This window comes from Xenopus laevis, chromosome 8L (assembly GCF_017654675.1).
Source record: "Xenopus laevis strain J_2021 chromosome 8L, Xenopus_laevis_v10.1, whole genome shotgun sequence".
NCBI classification, from domain to species: Eukaryota; Metazoa; Chordata; class Amphibia; order Anura; family Pipidae; genus Xenopus; species Xenopus laevis.
Window position 1 is genome coordinate 116,801,988 of NC_054385.1, and position 23,607 is coordinate 116,825,594.

General features: G+C 41.3%; 1 pseudogene; it reads left to right on the top strand.

The window, feature by feature from the left end:
• Positions 1–19,937: 19,937 nt before the first annotated feature.
• Positions 19,938–20,155, top strand: LOC121397434 (annotated as a pseudogene).
• The last annotated feature ends 3,452 nt before the right edge of the window (positions 20,156–23,607 follow it).

The following is a 23,607-nucleotide window of genomic DNA, read 5'->3' on the forward strand; positions in this document are numbered from 1 at the left end:
CTCAGAACGATCGTACGATCGTACGAATTTACCATCAACTAAAAAGACCAATTTGCCAGGAAAACAAAGGGGAGCTGCCTGCTTGGCCCTGCAAACATAGATAGATTGCACTGGGACCGACAAAGATTTTTTGACCTGGCCGATCAATTTCCTGACAGATGTCGGCCAAAAAATCGTAAGATGTACGATCGTTCGAATCCCACTAACCACATGATAATTTCGACAGATCGGTCGGGCTTCCCTAAAATCGCTCGTTCGGCAAGAAGAATCGGCACGTCTATGGGGAGCTTAAAAGAGCAATGTGATAGATCTTTTACAGTCACCATTTAAGATGACTGGTTGGAAGGGTTAACAGCTTGCGGTTGGCAAATTGGCAACCGGGGGAATGATTGGCAAGATGACGCCTTCCTCCATCAGTTGATTGGCAATATGGTGATGGCTGCTATCCTATGAAGCGGACTGATCAGTGACGTCAAACGCATGTTTACTTCTTACGCTATGGACATGTTTGGAAAGGTGGAGCTACACAGGTGTTTGAGGACTTGCGGGTTGGGGTTCACATTTGTGTACTAAATCACTGACAAAGGGGGGAGGCGGCCCCTGAAAAATTTGATTTTGTACTCCGCATGAATAAACCGTTAGTGTATCGGACCTATTTACTTTGGCTACATGCATTTTGCAGCCATAGATTTACTCTGCAACTCTTAATTTTCTTGGTAAAATGCTTGCACCAGAGTTGGCACCTACCTCAACCTTGGAATATGTGGGGGGAGTCACAATGCCCCCCTTTGCAGAGTTTAAGTACTCAAGGAGTGATTGGGTGCAATCTTGTATGTGAATAAACACATGGATCTCAATTGCATACAAAATACACGTATTTTAAAGGTCGGAATGAGTGCAAAAGTGGAAAGTGAATATAAAGACTTTTATAGAGCTGTAAATGAAACCTTGTACCATCCTGAATTATTTATTGAGTTATTGAAGCACTGGTATGTTATGAATACTACATTTGGCTATAAATATCCCTTTGCCCACATTGAAGAGGAATACACCAGAAACCACAGGCCCTTTTGATAGACTTGTGATGCAATATGAGTTCTTTGACATGTTCTCTAGAGCAGTGGAACAAGCTGGTGCCATAGTGCTTGGGTCCACTCATTCCTGACACATGTCAAAGCAATGCACAAGTCATTTGTGTATTTGCAACCCCCTACTGAATCATTAAACAAAAGGAGATGTAAGTAGGTTCTTTTTGCTTAAGTCGTATTTCTTTCTCAGTATGCTCCTACTCCCTAGGTTTCATAATGCAGCTCAGCAACCTTTCTCAGTATCAGAGAATTATTAAGGTGACCTAATTTGTTCAGTATGTCATCTGGCAGAAGAAATATGTCCTCCCAGTCCAACTTGCTAATGTTCACCTGCAACAGGTCAGGATAAACCCAAAAATATGTCTGTGGGCCGAGTAATAAAGCCTCAAATTATGTATAGTAGATAATAGTAGACAATAGAAGTAAATACAGTCATATGAAAAAGTTTGGGAAACCTTCTTAATTCTTTGGAGTTTTGTTTATCATTGTCTGAGCTTTCAAATTAGCAACTTCCTTTTAATATATAACACGCCTCATGGGAACAGTAGTATTTCAGCAGTGACATAAAGTTTATTGGATTAACAGAAAATATGCATCATAAAATAAGACAGGTGCATACATGTGGGCACCCCAACAGAGATATTCCATCAATACTTAGTTGAGTCTCCCTTTGCAAATGTAACAGCCTCTAGACTCCTCCTATAGCCTTTGATGAGTGTCTGGATTTTGGATGACGGTATTTGACCATTCGTCCATACAAAATCTCTCCAGTTCAGTTAAATTTGATGGCTGCCGAGCATGGACAGCCTTCTTCAAAGCATCCCATAGAATTTCTGTGATATTCAAGTCGGGGGACTGTGACGGCCATTCCAGAATATTGTACTTCTCCCTCTGCATAAATGCCTTTGTAGATTTTCAAGTGTGTTTAGGGTCATTGTCTTTTTGGAATATCCAACCCCTGTGTAACTTCAACTTTGTGACTGATGCGTGAACATTATCCTGAAGAATTTGTTGATATTGGGTTGAATTCATCCGACCCTCGACTTTAAAGGGATACTGTCATGGGAAAACATGTTTTTTTTTTAAAAAACACATCAGTTAATAGTGCTGCTCCAGCAGAATTCTGCACAGATTCCCAGTTGCCCCCAGTCATGTGACTTGTGCTCTGATAAACTTCAGTCACTCTTTACTGCTGTACTGCAAGTTGGCGTGATATCACCCCCCCCCCAGCAGCTTAACAAAAGAACAAAGGGAAGGTAACCAGATAGCAGCTCCCTAACACAAGATAACAGCTCCCTGGTAGATCTGACATTCAATAGTAAAAGCCAAGTCCCACTGAGACTGATTCAGTTACATTGAGTAGGAGAAATAACAGCCTGCCAGAAAGTCGTTCCATCCTAGAGTGCAGACACAAGTCACATGACTGGGGAAGCTGGGAAACTGACAATATGTCTAGCCCCATGTCAGATTTCAAAATTGAATATAAAATAAAACTGTTTGCTCTTTTGAGAATTGGATTTCAGTGCATACGTTTGCTGGAGTAGCACTATTAACCGATGTGTTTTGAAAAAACACATGTTTTCCCATGACAGTATCCCTTTAACAAGGGCCCCAGTAGGTAGCAGGTGTTTATCTTGGAATGTGGTGTTCTTCTTCGGCCATGCAAACAGCTTTTTGTTATGACCAAATAACTCAATTTGATTACAAATCAGTCCAAAGCACTTTGTTCCAAAATGACTGTGGCTTGTCTAAATGAGCTTTTCCATACAACAAGTAACTCTGTTTGTGGCGTGAGTGCAGAAAGGGCTTCTTTCTCATCACCCTCATACACCATCTGCAGCAAGATGTTCTTGCAGGTCTTTGGAGGTAATTTTTGGGTTGTCTGTAACCATGCTCACAATCCTCCACATATGCCGCTCCTGTATTTTTCTTGGCCTGCCAGACCTGGGTTTTACAGAAACTGTGCCTGTGGCCTCCCATTTTCTGATTCAATTCCTTACAGTTGAAACTGACAGTCTAAACCTCCGAGATAGCTTGTTGTAGCCTTCCCCTAGGGTTGAGGATCCCATGCTGTCACTCTTCAGAGGAGAGTCAAACAGAAGCACAGCTTGCAATTGACCACCTTAAATATCTTTTCTCATGATTGGACACACCTGCCTATGAAGTTCAAGGCTTAATGAGCTAATCCAACCAATTTGGTGTTGCCAGTAATCAGTATTGAACATTCAAATTAGCAAAATTACAAGGGTAACCAAATATTTTTTTCACATTTGATTTGATTTCATACAACTGAATACTGCTTCACTAAAAATCTTTGTTCAGAAAACACCCCAGTACTCAGATGTTCCTAGGAGATAAAAGAAATACCACTGTTATCTTTTTTGTTGAAATTATTATGCAGGGGTTCCCAAACTTTTTCATATGACGTTATAGTAGGCAACAGACATGAGTGCACTTACATTTGGCTAACATTGTTTAAACCCCAGCTCCCTCGTTTCATTACAAACCTATCAAGGAGCAAAAGGAGACCTTTTCTACACTGCAATAGTGTTGCTCTCAATGACAGTATAGGCTCTCTACATTAATTTGTTAGAGCACAACACAGGCTTCCTACCTGAGCCTACAATCCTCTAATATACAGAATAAATAAATCTCTCTAAGCTCTCTAAAGGTGGCCATACATGGACAGATCCATTCATTTGGAGAGGTTGCCAAACAAGCAAATCTTACACCAATATGCCCACCTAGAGCCCAATGACAAGATCACGAGGCCAGGAATGCAGGCGGTGGGATTGAGGAACGCATCAATGAATTGATACTGCCCTCGATCCAACTGAATTTTTAAGCCTGCCTGATCAATGTCTGGCCTATTTTTGGCCAAATATCTGTTGGGTAAGCCCATCGGAGAACCTATACATGCGACAATAAGCTGCTGACTTTGTCTGTCGGCAGCTTTTATCGACCCATGTATGGCCACCATAAAAGAAGTCAGCATCCAGCATTCTTCAACCAGATGTGTTTCAGTTTTCTTGGGTCAGGATCTGTTGATGCCCAATATTAATTTCTGCCCCTCAGATTTCACACTGAGTTTTTGGAGTCCATGGAACCCAAAAATCTCACTCTGACTGGGACTTGGCAACCATCTGCTGCAAGTTGTCTAGGGAAGCCAGCCCCAGAGTTCGGTTTTTTAAAATATAATACACGGTACGGTACCTTCACTTAGTTTTTGTTTTATTCTCAAGTGATTGCCAGCAATACACGTGGCTTAGTTCAGAGATACTAAATACATACCACCAAATTATTTGTTGGTTCCAACTAGGGGCTGCACTTACTTAGGGTAAGTGGGTGGAATTTAGGGGGTCAGTATGGCCATGTAAATCTGGGCAAGGGCTACTGGCCTACACTTATGTACCATAAATAAATCCATGTAAAGGAAAAGCATATATTTTTAGACAGACGTGAACCATGATGCAATTGTGCATAAAAACAAATTAGGACAACTAACTCCAACTCTTCTACTCACCAGTGGTCAAAATCTGCAATTCTGGTTGTACAGATATCTCCTATGTAATAACATGCTACTAACTGCATGAAATTCTCAGACAAATAATCACTAGGACAGTATCTTATCATTTGCGCCCAAACAGTCACGGTTCCCTTGTTTGTAACTAACCCCTTACTGAATGCAGCTCCGTGAGCCAAACTGCTGTTTAACAGTGGTGGGATTCTTTGAACGATCTGTGATTACTGTGAATCATGTGTGCTGATGACTGCCGCTGTGAATAAAACGGTTCTCTTTTAATAAACCCCACGGCGCCTTTATTTTCTAGCCACTACATATAGCACAAAGCAATTTCAGGGGCATGCATAATTTTGCAAGTTCCAGGAACCGAGATTCTTACTGTATAATAGCGTCTGAGCTGACGTGAATTCGAATAGGCCCAGAGAGAAGCGAGCCACAATCACCTGCTCATGGTTGGCTGAGAAAAAGTGTTACGGAAATAGAGTACAATAATTGTAGGAAGTCTCTGAGGCATCAGCCTGTGGGATGGTCATTAACCTATCGTTATCTAGAACTAGAAGTTTAGAAGACAATGGGCCCCAAGAAAAATATTTTTTAGTCTCGTGAACTAAGGCTTTTTCATAAAACTGTTTATCAGCCAGTGTCCTATAGCCTCCAACCCCAGCAGTTGCAGGGTCTACAACCTTTATGAAGATAAAGTCCATGAATCCCTAGAGTTTTAGACTTTGTGAAGAATATATGGAGGTGGTTACTTCTAGTCAATGAGCACCAGGTTTAGATTTGTGTTGAGTTTAAAAACCTGCTCAACTAGTGGCTAGTTTTATGCCCTGAATCCGGCATCATAGGTGTCACTATTACTTAAAAGAATATCACTGTGGTGACATGGAAGGCTGGAATTTACAGCAAGTCCTATTCGGAAGACATCTCCATTGTGTAGGAGCTTTTGAGGACAAGGTACTGACAGTGAGTGTAATATAAATGGTACACAGAGGACAACCCCACAGCCTATAGCCAACATGAGAAGCTTTTCACTGTATTGAAGCTGACAGATATGTCTCTCACTGGTGTAACCAAGGGGGAAGGCTCTCCTTAATCAAACTGAAGATTCGCTTGACAGATGCATCGCCACATACCTCGGGCTGCCAGAAAATCCAATCCGCAGCCAGAATGTGAGGAAATCAATGAACAAACAGCAGCCTTGAGAGGAACAACCTTTGTGTCTAAAATCCCCTTCAATAGCAATTATTTTTAAAGACAGACATACTAAACCTGTGGATCCTCCATGGTTCCTAAGAGAACAGAGACCGGGTATGGGTGCTGCAAACAATAGCTAATCAGGAGCAGGACAGATCAAGAGATCCATATAAATTTATATACAGTATATCAATAACAGCCTCAAAAAAGGAAGATAACTTTTAGATGAACGTTTAGTGCTGTAATCCCTCTAACTGTAAATTCTCTCACAATTGAAATGCCTACTACATCATCTTAAAAGTTTGTTTTAAGGCGAACTGACCCTTAAAACAGAAAGTGCCTTGGGTTGCTCTGTAATTTTACAGCTGAAGGAAGCAAACCCATTTGCACGGAACTATGGAACCTCCAATGCCATATACCTATGAATTTATATAAGTAAAAGGATCTGCCCCTAAGTCCCAAAGCCAGTTAATGTTAGTGTTCAGTGGCTTATACTTTAATTTAACTGCTATTTCTGCGGCTCAAAGTGCAATTCCCTTTTCTCTAGATTTTAAGGATGGACTGTAGCAATTTGCAATCTATTACAGTCCATTACTGGTGTATTTTAGTCTTTTGACCTATTACTCTACTCTAGGGGACAGGTGTTGCATTGTGATTGCAGCCCCAACTTTTACTGGTTCATTGGCTACATGAAAAGCAAGATATTTGAAGGTATGTAAACCTGAATATTTTTGTTGTATTTCTTTTTTTATTTGTGATAATCATTTGCGAAGCACATTTTGATGTCTCAAGAGGAATTCGGATGTAGATAAGATGGATTGTAAGGCAAAGAAATGAATAATGACTTTTTGGGTAAGTTAATATCTGCAGAACTTCAAAAGTTTAAAGTAGAAGAGGTAATCCATCTTGGAAAGCTCTAATGCTTATTACCTTGTGAGGGCCATCATCAAGACCAAATAGAAATAACTTTGTGACAAATATCTTTTTGGTCTTGGAAGCCTAGCCTGAAGTTCAGTTGGAGTGCCAAACATTTGTTTGCAACCCTGGATATTCATGGAACTAGCTGTGAAACAGCATTGTTTTTATATGTGGATGAACTTCTTGATGAGATAAGTGGGACCTAACCAAATGGAACGTAAGAAGAACAAGAAGAAGACCACTGCTAATAGAGTTAAACTTGCCATACAGTTCAAGATCCATTGATATATGGATACATATCCTGTATTAATATTCATATACATATATCTATTATCTATCATTTATCTATTCTCTATCTATTTATCTATCAATGGAAAACCACCATGATGGAAGTGACTAACTAAGAAATAGATTGAACCAAATCCATTTTTTTGGTGATTCCACTGAATACAGAATCCTTCACAAAAAAAATCTGTCTGAATACTGAACTAAATCTGAACCCTAATTACCATATTTGCATTTGAACAAAATGCAGAAACATTGCATTATATGAAATAAAATCGTATGACTAAGGATTTGATTCAGCTGGACATTGAAAGGCTTATCTACTAGTGATGTGCAGGCAGGCCCATGGGTTGGGCGAGTTCGGGTCAAGTTGCGTACAAAGTTTGGGACGTGGGCAGGTTCAAGCTGAACTTTAGCCTATGTCCACCATGCCTACTGCCCCACTTTTGCCTCTGCTGGATGTGGCGGGCATATAAATAATATCACCGTGTTAGGGTTGGGTGCGGGCACTGCTTGGCCGGTTTAGGATCAGACATGGGTTGAGTTTTAGTCGACCTGCATATCACCATTATCTACAAAGGCCACCACAGGCATATACCTCCCAACTGTCTTACTTTCCTACTTTATTTTTGTTACCTTTGTAACTTGCCATAGTCTCATCTTGCTCTGAATTATACAAAGACAGTCACACCACACTGGCTGCCTGGAGACAATTTTTTTACTGGAGCACTGCAGGAGAGTGGTGGCACACAATCGTATGCTCTATAATCTGTCGGCTTCTCTGACTCACACTGTGCCAGGGAATATTAAGCTTGATCAGAAAATTCCATTGGACTTAAAAAGGGCACTTTTTACCACCCTGGACATGGGATAATTCTAGGATTCCCAAAGTGAGTTGGGTCAATAGATGCAACAGAGAAGAGTAATTGCTAACCAGGTGCTAATGGCATTATTAACTCTGATAATGTTAGTGGTAAATTGTGAGCAATTCTTGAAACAATGTTTAATTGACCTTCCATTTTAGTAGCTCTATATCTGTCCCTTTCCATGGAAGTTGCATAATACCAGCTGTTCTTAAAGGTCTAATCCCACTAAAGCCCTTAGGAGGAACTTGCTGAGCATGGGAGAGTCCCACAGTCTGACACAGTCCTATAATTATATTGTGATATGTTTGTAAAGCAGTTTACAGTGTTAAATGAGGAACCGTTGTAGCCCACAGTGCTCAATCGCTTCATTCCATTCCACATTACATTACTGAGAGGCCGGTGTTTGAAGCGCAAACAGAACTGGGGTCAGCGTGGGGTCCAAAGGGAAAATATATTTCCCTCCTCTATTGTTCTGGTCCCTCTCTGACAGGAGCCTGTGACAAGCCCGGGAACAAAAGCAGCCTGTCAGACAGCAGTCTATGCACAGCAGAGAATAATAAGTGTTTGTGTGAGGGCCTGAGCTGGGGGCCAAGGGTCACCCAACCACTGAGTGCTTATCCTCTGATCTGTGAAGACATGAATTCCGCTTGTTCCCAGTCTCATGCCCTCTGCCAGTTGTTATAGGGCACCCAAGCACCTTCCTGAATAACTGATAGGGATTTCTACCCGTGCCGTTACATTTCAGTCCTATGTTTGAGAGATTTCAGGTCTTATATGTATCCAGATATTATGGACTCTAGTATTTATATACACAGCATTACTGTACAGCCAACTGTTCCAGGTTGAACATTGCCTACTCCATATTGTTACTGACATCGCCAACTCTCCTTCTGCCTTAACTGCTGCTCCTCTACAAGATCACTGCCTCTTCTGGACTTTGCTCCTATCCATGTGAACTGGTACAGCAGACCTATGCATTCCCTCCTGTTTATTAACTGCATGATCAGAACCTGAGATACATTTTAAGTCTTGAACAGACCCCATTGTTTTTATTTACTATCTACCTGACCTACTACTCTAATTAGTACAGGTATGGCACCTGTTATAGAGAACACTGTGGACCTTGGGCTTTCCAGATCTTTTCATAATTTGAATCTGTATATCCTAAATCTCCTAAAAAAGCATTAATTAAACCCAAGAGGATTGTTTTGCCGCCCCTAAGGATTAATTATTTCTTAGTTAGGATTAAGTACAAGGTACTACAGAGAAAAAGGAAATCCTGAATTATTTGATATGAATTAAGCCTATGGGAGATTAGGAGCTTTCTGTATAATGGGTTCTGGATAATGGATCCCATACCTGTAGTATTATTTAGATAGCTAGACAGTTAGATAGATAGATAGATAGATAGATAGATAGATAGATAGATAGATAGATAGATAGATGATAGATAGATAGATAGATAGATAGATAGATGATTAGATAGATAGATAGATAGATAGATAGATAGATAGATAGATAGATAGATAGATAGATAGATAGATAGCAGGAAGAGCACATAGAAGAGCAATACTACAGGTATGGGATAATGGATCCCATACCTGTAGTATTATTTAGATAGCTAGACAGACAGATAGATAGATAGATAGATAGATAGATAGATAGATAGATAGATAGATAGATAGATAGATAGATAGATAGATAGATAGATGATAGATAGATAGATGATAGATAGATAGTATTAGATAGATAGATAGATGATAGATAGATAGATAGATAGATAGATAGATAGATAGATAGATAGATAGATAGATAGATATAGATATAGATAATATATAGACAGACAGACAGACAGACAGACAGACAGACAGACAGACAGACAGACAGATAGATAGATAGATAGATAGATAGATAGATAGTAGATAGATGATAGATAGATAGATAGATAGATAGATAGATAGATAGATAGATAGATAATAGATAGATAGATGATAGATAGATAGATAGATAGATAGATAGATAGATGATAGATAGATAGATAGATAGATAGATAGATAGATAGATAGATAGATGATAGATAGATAGATAGATAGATAGATAGATGATTAGATAGATAGATAGATAGATAGATAGATAGATAGATAGATAGATAGCAGGAAGAGCACATAGAAGTCCCCCATCCCATTTCCAGGTACAAAATGCCTAGTGCAAAATGCTACCAGGAAAAATTCCAAGACTGATTCACTTAAGCAAATCATCTGAAGCGGTAGGAAGGTGCACATCAAGGGAACATTATGAGGGGTGGGTCCCACATCAGAAGTGCCTGCTACAGACAGCAGAGCAAAAGCACATAATGTACTTAAGTCATTAAATGAGTTGAGGAGAAACACTTTACAGGCAAGGCTGGGAGCTGGGGAAGTGTTGCAATAAAATGAGGAAATTCTTATTTTGAAGGATAAATCACAGGAGTGTTAGAGGCACTGAAAAGAAAGATGAATGCCAAGCTGTGCTGTTCATAAAGAGAGAGGAAGAGAGACAAACAGAAATGAGGAGGGGGAAGAGATATTGCATGGAAATGGAAATTGGATGGAAAATCCAATGATTAAAATATTAGTTCCAACTATGGGAATTACACCAGCTCATATCTGCAGTGAGAGAGTATGCCCAGCACAAACTCATCCTACAGACAGAGAGGTACCCCTGATACCCGTGATACCAATAAAAACCAGGACAATTCCAGTCAAGAACCACCTTTTTGTCCCCCAGGGGGCCCAGAGTATTAACAAAGTGGCCCCACCTGATGGCCAGTTAGGACAATATTTGATGAAGAACAACATTTCTTATCTACTCAATGGCAGGTTTAAAGTATAGGCTCAATATCACACACTACCACAAAGCAGAGCACATCAACATTATCATTCTAGGAAAGTTGAAGGAACCCCATGACAAACACCAGAAACTTCAAGAGAAAAAACAGACCAGCCAATCCTTTAGGGTGAAACTGACAATACTCGTTGTGTCTTGGTGATTTGTAATACCAACATGTAAGAAGGTGGAGGAAGATTGTATGAAAGTAGAAAGGGCACCATAGAGATATGACAGTCCCTCAAACAATGATACAAGATAAAATGATACAATAGGATAAGCAGATAAAGCAAGTGAGGCCTACATCTGCGAAGCTCCACCAGGAAACATCAAGACCTCACACACACACTTCAGTGAGGGTACTGTAGCAAAGAAAGCAAGGCTATAGTAATAGAAGCAAACCACTCCCATGCAGAGTGATTGAACCAACTGAAGGAGCAACACTAGTGCAGAGTGCATGGCTGCCATGCTAAAGAAAATAAAAATACTGTGATCTATCTAGATGGATGTTCAGGATAGACTTCCCTACATAGCACCTTGTGTTTGTTGGGAATATGGGATGTCGATGTGTTTCATTGAGGAAGAATTCTAGGAGATAATGATGGTTTATAAATGAATAAATCAAGTGTACCCCATGATGTAGTAAATGAAGGGAATTATGGGAAATTGAGTTCCTGCTAGAGAGAAGATGACTAGTGCAACATTATTTCACTGGCTCCTGAAGTCAGTTAGTGTTCATTGATATCATCCACCAACCTAAGGTCCTATGCATTTAGACTTCAGACATTGTCCCATAGCTTCCAATATAAACAAGGGCTCATGTAGTTTAAGGGATCTGAAATGAAGCCTTTCTGCTGGTGTACACTTTAAGTGGCATTTTGCAGCCAGATTAGTATTAGCGCGTAAAGAATGAGTAAGCCCAGCATACTGTAAAGCATGATTATTGTGGCAAGAAAATATTGAGCACATGGGGCATTATATTGAACACATGGTATATTATATTGAGCACATAGGATATTATATTGAGCACAAGGGATATTATATTGAGCATATTGTGCATTATATTGAGCACATGGGGCATTATATTGAACACATGGTATATTATATTGAACACATGGTATATTATATTGAGCACAAGGGATATTATATTGAGCATATTGTGCATTATATTGAGCACATGGGGCATTATAGTAATGGGACATTATATTGAGCACATGGGATATTATATTGAGCACATAGGATATTATATTGAGCACATGGGATATTAAATTGAGCACATTGTGCATTATATTGAGCACATGGGACATTTTAGTAATGGGACATTATATTGAGCACATGGGATATTATATTGAGCACATAGGACATTATATTGAGCACATGAGATATTATATTGAGCGCATGGGGCATTATATTGAACACATGGGATATTATATTGATGGGACATTATATTGAGAACATGGGATATTATATTGATGGGACATTATATTGAGCACATAGGATATTATATTGAGCACATGGGGCATTATATTGAGCACATGGGATATTATATTGATGTGGCATTATATTGAGCACATGCGACATTATACTGAGCACATAGGACATTATATTTATGGGACATTATATTGAGCACACGGGGCATTATATTGAGCACATTTTGCATTATATTGAGCACATGGGATATTATATTGAGCACATGGGGCATTATATTGAGCACATTTTGCATTATATTGAGCACATGGGATATTATATTGAGCACATTTTGCATTATATTGAGCACATGGGGCATTATGACATCGTTGTAACCCCACAGTAAATAGCATTTGTCAAGATGATCCTTTCCACCTCTAATCCACCTGTCACCATTCCGCTTGCGTCAGCCAGGGAACTTTCGCTAAATGGGGAGCATGATTTTCTGTTGGTGACAAAATGTCCCAGCCATGCACCGTTGCCCTAAAGGAAAAATGCTTCAAAAGAACAGCAAATAAGCAACATTACAGCAAAAAATGCTAGATAAAAAAAGCATCTGTGCCGGCGACAGGAAAACACTGGGGAAAAGGAAAAGCGATCACAAACAATTTGCAGTTGTAATCAGTCGGCAGCAATCGTCCCAAACAGCAGCATTACGCTGATAGAGAGCTGTTAGGTTAATATAAGCATTTACCCAATCAAAGGCAAACTGCTTCCTTCCCTCATTGCTACAGGGGAGAGTAAGGAGGAGAGCATCCTGTAAAAGCAGAAAGCCTCCTAAAAAGCCCATTACTGCACATCCGTTATTTGCCGCCGAGCAGCTGCCGGCCCAGGCACCAAAAATAGGCCTCTTAACTCACTCACCTCAACAATGTCAACACAAGTGCCCTCCTCACCCGCCGACTGCTCCTGTGCTTGCCCTCAGCGTTTTACTCATGGAAAGCAGGAGAGGCGTTTGCAAGGAAATAAAAGGAAAACTATAACTTAAAGTATACTGGGTTCCTAATAAGACTGACACCTATTCTTTAATATCATACCTGCCCTCTAATATCCGTTATATGTCTTCTCCTTTAATAACCACAGACATGTTAGATATTGCTCTAATTTTCTGCTTCCAGTAATTTGCATCCAAATTAATTGAAAAAAATGGAAAATGCACCCATAATCCTCAGAGTCCAGACGTAATCTGGGCATGTGGCAATGAATATAACTGCCATAGTTTGGGCATCACCAAGGCATAGTCAAGATACACCCACAGCATAACACCTCCAGGTTGATGTCTATGTTACTAGGGTGGCATTGTCTCACAATGAATGATTCTACATCCTGGTAGGTCAGTGCCTACGGTTGCCACCTTTTTTTTGCTGTGAAAAAACTGATCTTAGGGTGGAGAGTGGTCGTTGATGTCACTGTGGGTTGGCCAATGGTGTCACTGGGTGAGAACATGGGTGGGCCTTGGGTTGGAATATGGATGGGCCATGGGTGTAAATATTTATGGGAGAGCAGGAACTGGACACTTAAAAGAGGTGATCAGGAAGTGGAATAGTTCAGGGAAGGGAGGAATTCATAGGGTATTACAAATTTACCTGCAAGTGCAAAGCCGATAAATTTGTAATACCAACCATGGCCTTAGTTGTTGATTGACCTAAAACGCCATTCAAATACTGGCCAGTTGGCAAAGCTTTCAGCTCCAAGGGCAGCAGGATCCTCATGGCACCATACGGCTAAAGCTATATCTTCAACAGGACACTTGGTGGGAGATTCCAATTGCTGGAAAAATCTCCCACCTAGTCCACATTACTGCTGGTCAGGTGCAAGTTCACCGGCTATGCTAGCCCCTCTTTCAAATTTGCCCTTACTACCCCACAAAAGATATAGACTAATAATAATGAATGCTTAAAAGTCTCATGACTTGGAGTTTGTATTCTATGTTGTCTGAATGTTCACACCAGGGCTGGGGCTTCTGTTGGTAGAGCAGGTGCAAATTTCAGAGGTTAATAAGGAAAGAATAAGGGACCTAATAAAATAGCAATGAAAAGGGGTGATATAGCATTAAGACCCAGGAATATCCCTTTTTCCTTGTTAAAAGGCAGCTGAAAGAAGTCGTAAAAATGTTGTCATAAAACATTGCAACTTATGTTAATTGCAGGTACAGTAGAACACATTAACGAGTTTGGCCCATTAGCAACCACAAAAATCCATGCACACATTAGTAGAGAGGATGTTCTACTGACCCGTTCTGCATGTGTACAGCAAAAAGGCTTTTCTTGCTGAGTTAAGCACCTTGTCCTCCCATTTATGGGGTCAGTGTAACCCATTACTGGGCTTCCTTTAATGTAAGAATGGCACCTACTCTTGGTTAATCCTTATCCCATCAACACATCAAAGTTAGCTGTTATCCAACCTTTTTGTACACATATTGACTTTGCACATAACTCAGGAGCCCCACTAGTCCCCCAAGAAAGTCTATGGGATTTTTGTCTCTCATTAGATTCCACTAATAGTCTCACTAACTCACAAGGGTCCTGCAGCCATAGCAAGAGGGACTAGTGAGGGAATAACCAAAACATATATAGCAAATATAGGCAGTAATAAGTTGATGCTGCTACTTTGCATAGTGTTTGGATTAAATTGGAAAACTGGGCAGCAAACTGGAAAACAAGGTTCAATGTTGAGGTTATGCACTTTTGAAGAAATAATACAAAATGTGAGCTATACGCTAAATGGCACTGTGTTGGGGTTTCCTTAATTGAGAAGGGTCTATGAGTTTTTGAGTTTTCTGTGACCACTAAAGCAAATAAAGTTCTGTCTTGCATAAAAAAAGAGCATAAACTCAAGGGATGAAAACATAATTATGCCTCTTTATAGGTCCCTGGTGAGGCCTCATCTGGAGTATGCAGTGCAGTTTTGGACTCCAGTCCTTAAGAGGGATATAAATGAGCTGGAGAGAGTGCAGAGACTAAGTGCAACTAAACTGGTTAGAGGGATGGAAAACTTAAATTATGAGGAGAGACTGTCAAGGTTGGGGTTGTTTTCTCTGGAAAAAGGTGCTTGCGAGGGGACATGATTACACTTTACAAGTACATTAGAGAGCATTTTACTGATAGCATAGAACGCATCAGTGGCCACCCCTTTGGACTAGAAGAAAAGAACTTTCATTTGAAGCAACGTAGGGGGTTCTTCACAGTCAGGAGAGTGAGGTTGTGGAATCCACTGCCGGGTGATGTTGTGATGGCTGATTATGTTAATGAATTTAAGAGTGGCTTGAATAATTACTTGAACAAGCATAATATCCAAGGCTATTGTGACACTAAAATCTAAATTAGTTTATGTAAGTGTACGGAGGGGTTGGTGTGAGTATGTGTAAGTATGGATGCTGGGTTTCATTTGGAGGGGTTGATTTTGATGGACTTTGGTCTTTTTTCAACCCAATTTAACTATGTAACTGTGTAGTTGTAAATAATTAACAATTTTATACGGTGAACATTTAAATGAAGGGAATGTGTAGGTCTTGTCTATACATCAGATTAGGTGGTGCCTGATGTGGACATGGGCCTCTTCATCTTTACTGAAAACCAGATGATTGGCTACCCCCTTTGCCCTTTCATCACCAAGCCCATTGGACACTTTGTAGATTTTATGTCATAAGCCTTCCTTCTTCATATGTCTTCTTCTTTTAGGCTGCTGGTTTTTGGACTTTATATGATGACTACACTCCACTTTGAGATCAAGCATTTGGTCAAAAACAGGTCTATATAGGTATGTGCATATACAGTATATGATGGGGGTCATTTGCAGGGATTTAACTTGATGGACTGTTGTCTTTTTGTCAACCCATATTTACTATGTCAGAGCAACAGCATGTGGTAGAAGTCAATTGCAGCTATGGTCGCACACCAGTAAGAGAAATTTGGGATTATTAATAGGTCAAGGCTGCTGGTAATTCCAGAGTTCCCTTGTGTCCATGCACTCACTCATTGGATGCATTAGAGCTTTTTATAAGTTGCCAAGTAGCAAGTATGAATGAAAGTTTCTTTGTAAAGACCCCCTCCGACCCCCCAACCCAGACCGACCCCCCTTCCCGACCCCTCTGACCCCTGCCCACCCCCCGTCCTTGGAAAAAAAATGGCTCTTTTTTGGTCCCCAGGCTAAAAAAGGTTGGGGACCCCTGCCTTAGGGCACAAACTTCTTGCCTCTGTGCTTATGCTTAGGATAGAGGAGACTGTTAGTCCCAGAAAATAATGTGCCTGCATTCTTGCGTGCACCTCCACCGTGGATGCAAAAATATAATCCAAGAAAGTAAAAATGACAAGAATATGGCACTCCACCGCAGATTAACTGCTCAAAAGGGTTTATTGCCACACAACATGTTTCAAGCTTGTTAAAGGGACTTTCAGCTACTTTAATTGGACTTTCTTGGTTACCAACCTATTGATGCAGAAATGTAACTAGAGAGTGGGGGCCCTGGCGCGGAACTTGCAGCCAGGCCCGCACCCCCTGCTCCCCCGGTAGTTATGCCCCGGTTGTTATGAGTTACTAGTAAGGATGCACCAAATCCAGGATTCGGTTCGGGATTCGGCCAGTACTTGGCCTTTTTCAGCAGGATTCGGATTATGCCAGGCCGAACCGAATCCGAATCATAATTCTCATATGCAAATTAGCAATTGGGATTCAGATCTGGTATTCGGCCGAATCTTTTGCAAAGGGTTCAAAATAGTGAATTCGGTGCATCCCTAGTAACTAGACCTAGTGCAAACGTTATTTTAATTCAGTTTTCCCTTTAATATCTTACAATGGACTTTTCCATATAATAAAGTTTCCAACTTTAGGAAAAAAACAGATTTTCCCTGAGAAATATCCGGTTGGTTTGACAGAGCAATAAACATATTTCCCTACTGAAAGGCAAATCAGCTTCTCTTAACTATGGGTGATTACTTCATTCCGAGTGGCGCTCTTGCCCGGGCCGTGCACTTGTCAGTTTGCATAAAATCCTTTGTTATTGACTGTTCTGCACTCGTACAGCAAAATTACTTTCCACTTTAATTCACACGGAGCAGGCTGGCTTATCTTTTATCCTGATCTTGACTATTGTATCCGTAAATCAAGCCATCCTGTTGCTTATTGTTAGATTTATCTCCCTTGTTAGCCTCTCCAAATCTCCCTGGATTTAATAAACAAAAAGGACTCGGTGGCATGAAGGCAGGGGGTGCAGCGACATGGATGTGGCTGAAAGCTATTAAGATGCAAGTGTCAAATGTGTCAATTACAATTTTCGGGGGGAGATCGCCTTTAAAAAGAAAAGTTCATCCTGCACAAATTGCAGTTGATCTTCACGTGTGTGTATAAGAACATACAGTATATAATGTATGCAATCACTTCACTCTTGACCAAACACTAGGAAAGTTAAAATCCTTGACTACTAAAGACCCATGATTTCACTATACAAAAACCCCAGGAGACCTGGTTGTGCCTGATTGTGTTGACTTGGTAACCAAGTTTATTAATCACAGCTGAGGTGGAGATTAAAATTTCCCTTGATGCCTTTACACAGATGAATGAATTTCGCAAATCTCCCCAAGAAGCAGAAGCGCCAGAGACAATTCACTGGTGTCAAAATGGGCGCTGCGTTCAAAGTTGATGCCGGTGAAAATTAAAGTCAATAGGCGTCCGTTAAACGGCGCACGTCAAATTTTCACGGCAAATTCTCAAATTTATTCGCCAGCGGCAAAATGTGGAAATTCGCCGCAAATTTACGCCTGGCGAATAAATTCGCCCATCACTACTCATCAAGTGTCTCTTTAATAGCAAGCAAGGACATGTATGAAACCGCAATGGAAAATGTACACATTCACACACACTCACAGAACATCAAGGCACTTGCTGTAAGTAGTAAGGAAGTGCTGTAAATTGTGATGTAACAACATCTGATAGAGGCCACGGGAGAGGACCTTTCTTATTTATAGTTTAGGGCCTTAGCCTTCCTGTCTGGGGCCCTCAATTCTCTAACTGCAACCCCAGCAGACTTTTGTTTTTTATCAGCCTCAACTGCAGAAATCCCTATTTTAAAAGGAAGCAGACATAAATGGGAATATTTATTTATGGTGCAGAGAATGATATTCGAAGACAGGTGGTTTTGGACATTGGGTTCAAGTCTCTGCATTTGTTCTGGCCCCCCTTAGCTTATATCAAGGTTACACAGCGTCGGAGTGGGCCAGCGGGACACCGGGAAAAAACCTGGTGGGCCAAGGCACTCATGGGCCCCCATGCCCCCTCTCCCAATCTCCAGGCCCCCAAATGAAATTAATTGCGGCATTCATGTATTCACATTGGCGCTAGTGTGCCATGCATGTGCGCCGGCGTGGTTGCAGACATCCATGCGTGGGCACCGACGTTTGAACATGCGTGTGGGGGGCCCCGGGGGTTAGTAACCCGGTGAGCCCCCCCATGTCCAGTCCGACCCTGAGGTTACACATCATTTAAAAGCGCAGCATAGTCTACAAGGCGGCCTTTTTGGATGCAATTTTCCATGTTCTTCCTCAAAGTGCAGTGTTAAATTTAAGTTGTACCCATTGCAATTTGAGCAATCTGCAAAAGCACGTACGTACTAATTACTGAGAGAGAATACAATTCTGTGTATACAGATTCACTCGGGAGCCCATCTGGCTTGAATGGATTCTGTTCTCAAGCTCACCTTGGTCACTAGTATCCTGGCCTTGAGGGCAGAGCTTCCTGTTTGGCTACAAGAGAATTTGTTTGTTTTTCTATTGTATCTTTATGCTCTCCCACTGGTAACTCCCTTTTACTATCATACGTTCTCATGGCATACATTCCCAAGTCAATAAAACTCTATTGGGATTATGTAATAAAAGGCACTAAGTTTGCTCAGAAGCAGTAACACATAGTAACTAATCAGCAGGTACCATTTATTGGTCACCTGTTTAAAATCAAATATCTTATTATGGGCAATGGGTGAGTTAATGTGGGTTATTATGGGTTACTGCTGCTTCTAGGCAAACAGTGCATTTTATTACATATGGGAGTAAGATTCCTTTGTTTGGGGTTTGAGCTCAGAACCCATGGAGCTTGTGTCAAATAAACTTTGACCTCAAGTGGTCTCCAGTTCCTGAAATTCCACAACTTTACCTTCATGGTAAAAATATTTAAACCAAGTGGGGCCAGTGAAGGTTCAGGGCACCTTGATACCATTAGAGAACTTGAACTCATAGACCCTTTCCCACAAACTCATGTAACTTGAAAGATGCCAACCATGCCCCAGCCGGTGACCTCAGGTAAGACTGCTATGTGATATCCATGATGTTCTGTTCGTTTTTTGGGACACATGTAAAGTGAGAGAGGCTCAGGAGAGCATAACTTCTGTGTTTGGTGGGGATGGCCAGTTCTTTCTGCAGAGTTAGAGAGAACCAGCCTGGTGGGCCAGTCCGATCTTGAATGAGGAACAGATTTTAGTAAATAATTGGGAATCGTCCACATTATGCTGGGGAAAAAATAGTACTCCACTCAAGAAAAGAGGAAAGGATGGGCAGCACTGTGTTGTAGTGGTTAACATTGCTGACTTACTTCCCTGGGTTTCTGGTTTTCGATTTCAACCAAGACATTATCTGCAGGGGGTTTGTATGTTCCCCTCATGTCTGGGGGGGGGCTTCCTCTGGGTACCCCAGTTTCCTCTGACACTCCAAAAACACTTATGTAGTTTAATTGGCTTCTGGTTCTGTCGCTTATCTGCCTTTTGGCTAAGATCAAGTGTAGTATCTGTTCTTATTGGTGGGGGAGTCCTAGCTAAGGGATGTGCTTTGGTAACCCCTTCATTGGTGAGGCAGAGAAACACTTGATCCTATATCCAAAGGCCAGCATTTTTCTTTTACCTCCTTATGGAGGCACTTAGCACTTCTTTAACTCTTTGCACTTTTGGATGTGGTATGCTAGCCTTCAGTTAAATGCATGGATCTGTGGATGGGGGGTAGGGCATTAGGCTCCTTCCCTACTGAACCCTGGCCCTACGAGGGTGCACCTGTTTCTGGAGGTCCACTGGTCATCCCTACCCCCTGAAGGCGGTACACAAAGGGACCCTCCTAGCCTTGCGATGAAGGTCCTCTGAAGACCCTTACCCTTTGAGCCTTTTGGTTGGGGATAAAGGGAATCTCTCAAACTTAGGAGAAGGAGTCTGAAGAACTCTAGATCTCTTTGCACCTTTTACCCAGGTAGTTTTTCGACTGAACTTTTTTAAGGCTAAGTTGTGCACCCTTTTGCACTCAAGTTTGCACTTTTGGGAAAAAGAAGAACACTTGGCGCCAATGAAAAAAAACATTGTGTGTGTGAATTGATTGTGAGCCCCTCTGAGATAGGGACTGTAAAGGGCTACAGAAAATGTTGGTGATACATAGAGCATAGTAATTAGTTTCCGCATTGTTTATACATGTCTCTCTGTGGGTCTGCAGTTTTTCCCATGTATTAGTTAGTCCTGTCCAGCTGTGTATTTCCTGCACTTACTCGGCAGACATTACAGTATGTTATTACTATGTTACATCTCAAAGCAACTAGAGCAAGGGACAATGATTATCACTCAACCAGAAATAACTGCTGAAATATCATGGAATGGAAACTTTTCCTTTCAGATCTGTAAATGGCATGGAGTAGCCCTTCTTGGAAATGCTTTATGTGCATACCTTTATCAATTCTTTCCAGAGAAGAAAGGGATTGTCAGTGTGCGGCTGCCTGGCTGATGCTGAACTCCTTGACATTCCTCCCCAATGGTTCCTATTGTTCTTATTATGATGTATTTACCAAGCGGCAGCCTATTTAGCTACACTTGGAGAATCACAAGTTGAGGATTTGTTATATGACATAAAGCCAATTGATTATCTACTGAATTGAGATAACGTTTATTTTTTCATCCCATCCAATCAATGCATCACATAATGAAAGCCGATGTAGCGTTACTGGAATGCTTATTACTGATTTCTCTGTGATTGGTCCTCTTCCTGCTCTGGCAAAAGAATCTACTACTTCACCCAGCAACTGAATTTTGAAACAAGAGAGGTCCTTGGGTGCCTACTGCAATATGATTGAGCTTTGGGCGCCTGCAGGGATCAAGATTGCTCCTAGAGGCATACAACCTTGACATCTCTATGTTCCAGGGAAAATTGGGTGTTGCTTATTGGGAAGCGGGTGTGGTTTGAAAAGGCACAGCTAAATATATAAAGGCAGGAGTCTGAACCTTTTATACCTGTGAACAACATTCAGAGGTAAAAAGAGTTGGGGAGCAATACAAGCATGAAAAATGTTCTTGAGTGATGCAAAATAAATCCACTTATTTGGTAGACACTATGTGGACTGGCAGCTTACAGGAGGCGCTGTTTGGCAGTACACCAACATTGCACCAACATTTATAATAAAGACGTCCATACAACTTTAAATTACCCGCTCTATGAAAATTGACCTACAGGTAAGTGTAAGATCACTAGCGAATTTTCGCTAGGCACAAATGAATGCTAGCGCACCTTCACCATGAAATGCTCGCACTGATGAAGTAACATTTGCAAATAGTTGCCAGCTTTCAACGCCCATGACAAAACGCCATTTTAGTGAATTAGCGTATTTGTAGCCTGGCGAAGTTGTGCGAGGCATGGTGAAGCGGTCGCTGGCGACGATTCACCCTTTAGTGAATCTACCCCCAGATTTTTATACAACCAAAACTTGTCTGTAAACCAGTAATTCAAAAATAAGCACCTTTTTTTGAGGCCACTGGAAGCAACTTCCAAGGGGTTGGAAAGCAACATGTTGCTCATGAGCTACTGGCAGTGTTGGACTTAGGGGGGCCCAGGGCCCACCGGAGCTAATGTCTCAGGGCCCCCCGAGTCCCGACCCTTTTGCAAATCCCCCTCCGGCCCTGGCCGCAGCCACCTTCGGAATGCCAATCCCTCCCCCGTACGTGCACGCGCATGTGCGTATCAGGATTTCACGCGACCGGAGCTGGAGATCTCAGCAGCAAGGGCAGGGAGCGGGTCTAGACCGAGGGGGCCCACGAGAGTCGAGGACCCACCGGATTTTTTCCTGGCCCCCTGCTGGCCCAGTCCAACCCTGGCTGCTGGTTGGGGATCACTGTAGTAAGGTGTAATCTAGTTGACCTAAGGTTTGGTCTAATGCCTCAATTCTTGAATTTGAAATGTTTGGCACAAAGGAGAGCTGACAGTCTCCATTGGAGGAACATCATAATCACCTGGGGGGGGGTGCCAGTTTGCTAGGCACCTTCCAGTGAATATATTAGCAAATTTTGAACTATATGCTGATTTTCCTTTTTGATGAAAAATCCATCGGCCTCGGTCACCTTTAATGTGAGTGTTGTGCTGCCATATTTTACCCCTTTCCCAGAGGGTTCCATTGGCTACACATGGGCACCACCTTGATTCTCCTGTATTTGTTTTGGCGGTTCGGGACTGGCGCATATGCAGTATAGAAATATGTCCAACTTTAATCAATTGCAAATACAATAAGCTGGTCAGAAATCATCACAATAGACCGATGCATTTTTTGAGCGGTGAGTAGCAAAGATTAACCAGTACATTCACTAGGTGGTGACCAACAAATTGACCCAACACTGTGAATATGACTCTCCTTGTCATGAAATGATTTAGAGAGAGTGCATGCTGGTGATCCCAACCAACCTATATATTATGGATAATAGCTGATTCGCTGATCAGGTTCAGAAACACCAGTTCTGATCCTTTGGATGTGAGCTCAAATGAGCAAAGAATAAAAAGGTGACCCTTCCCTATATTGCCTCTTGTATATTACTCATCTATATGATCTTATCTGATTGGTCGTATACCATACAAGATCAGTCCTTGTGTGGTCACCACCATACACCCTTTAATGATGGGGTATTGTGTTTCCTAGGACACATTTGTCTCTGACTAACAGCAGTAGTCCAGTCTTTTTTTATGGCAGGGATTCTAAATATTTTTGTCAGGAATATAGCACTTATTACACAAAGCACAAAGCAGGATCAATTCCCCCTTTATATGAAACTTTATTTGCATTTACCTCTCTCTGTCTGGATAGCACTTTGCCTAATTTAGCTGCAGGCGGTGCAGAGATAAAAGGTCTCACTGAGGCAAAACAGCAAAACCACTGGACTTATAAATACATATGAGAACCTATTACGTGGCATTACTGTTAATGGCTTTTATATAATAGGGCACGATGTGTGTAACTGTTTCTATAAACTGCCCTGATTGGTGCTGTTATTCTTCAAACTGGGGCAGGCTCGTTTTCCTTCAATGTTTAATGACAGTGTGAGGAACATCAAACCGCCTTTAGAAAATGTAAAATCTCTCTCCCAAACAATACACTCTTCTCTGCCAAAACGACTGGGCCCAATAAT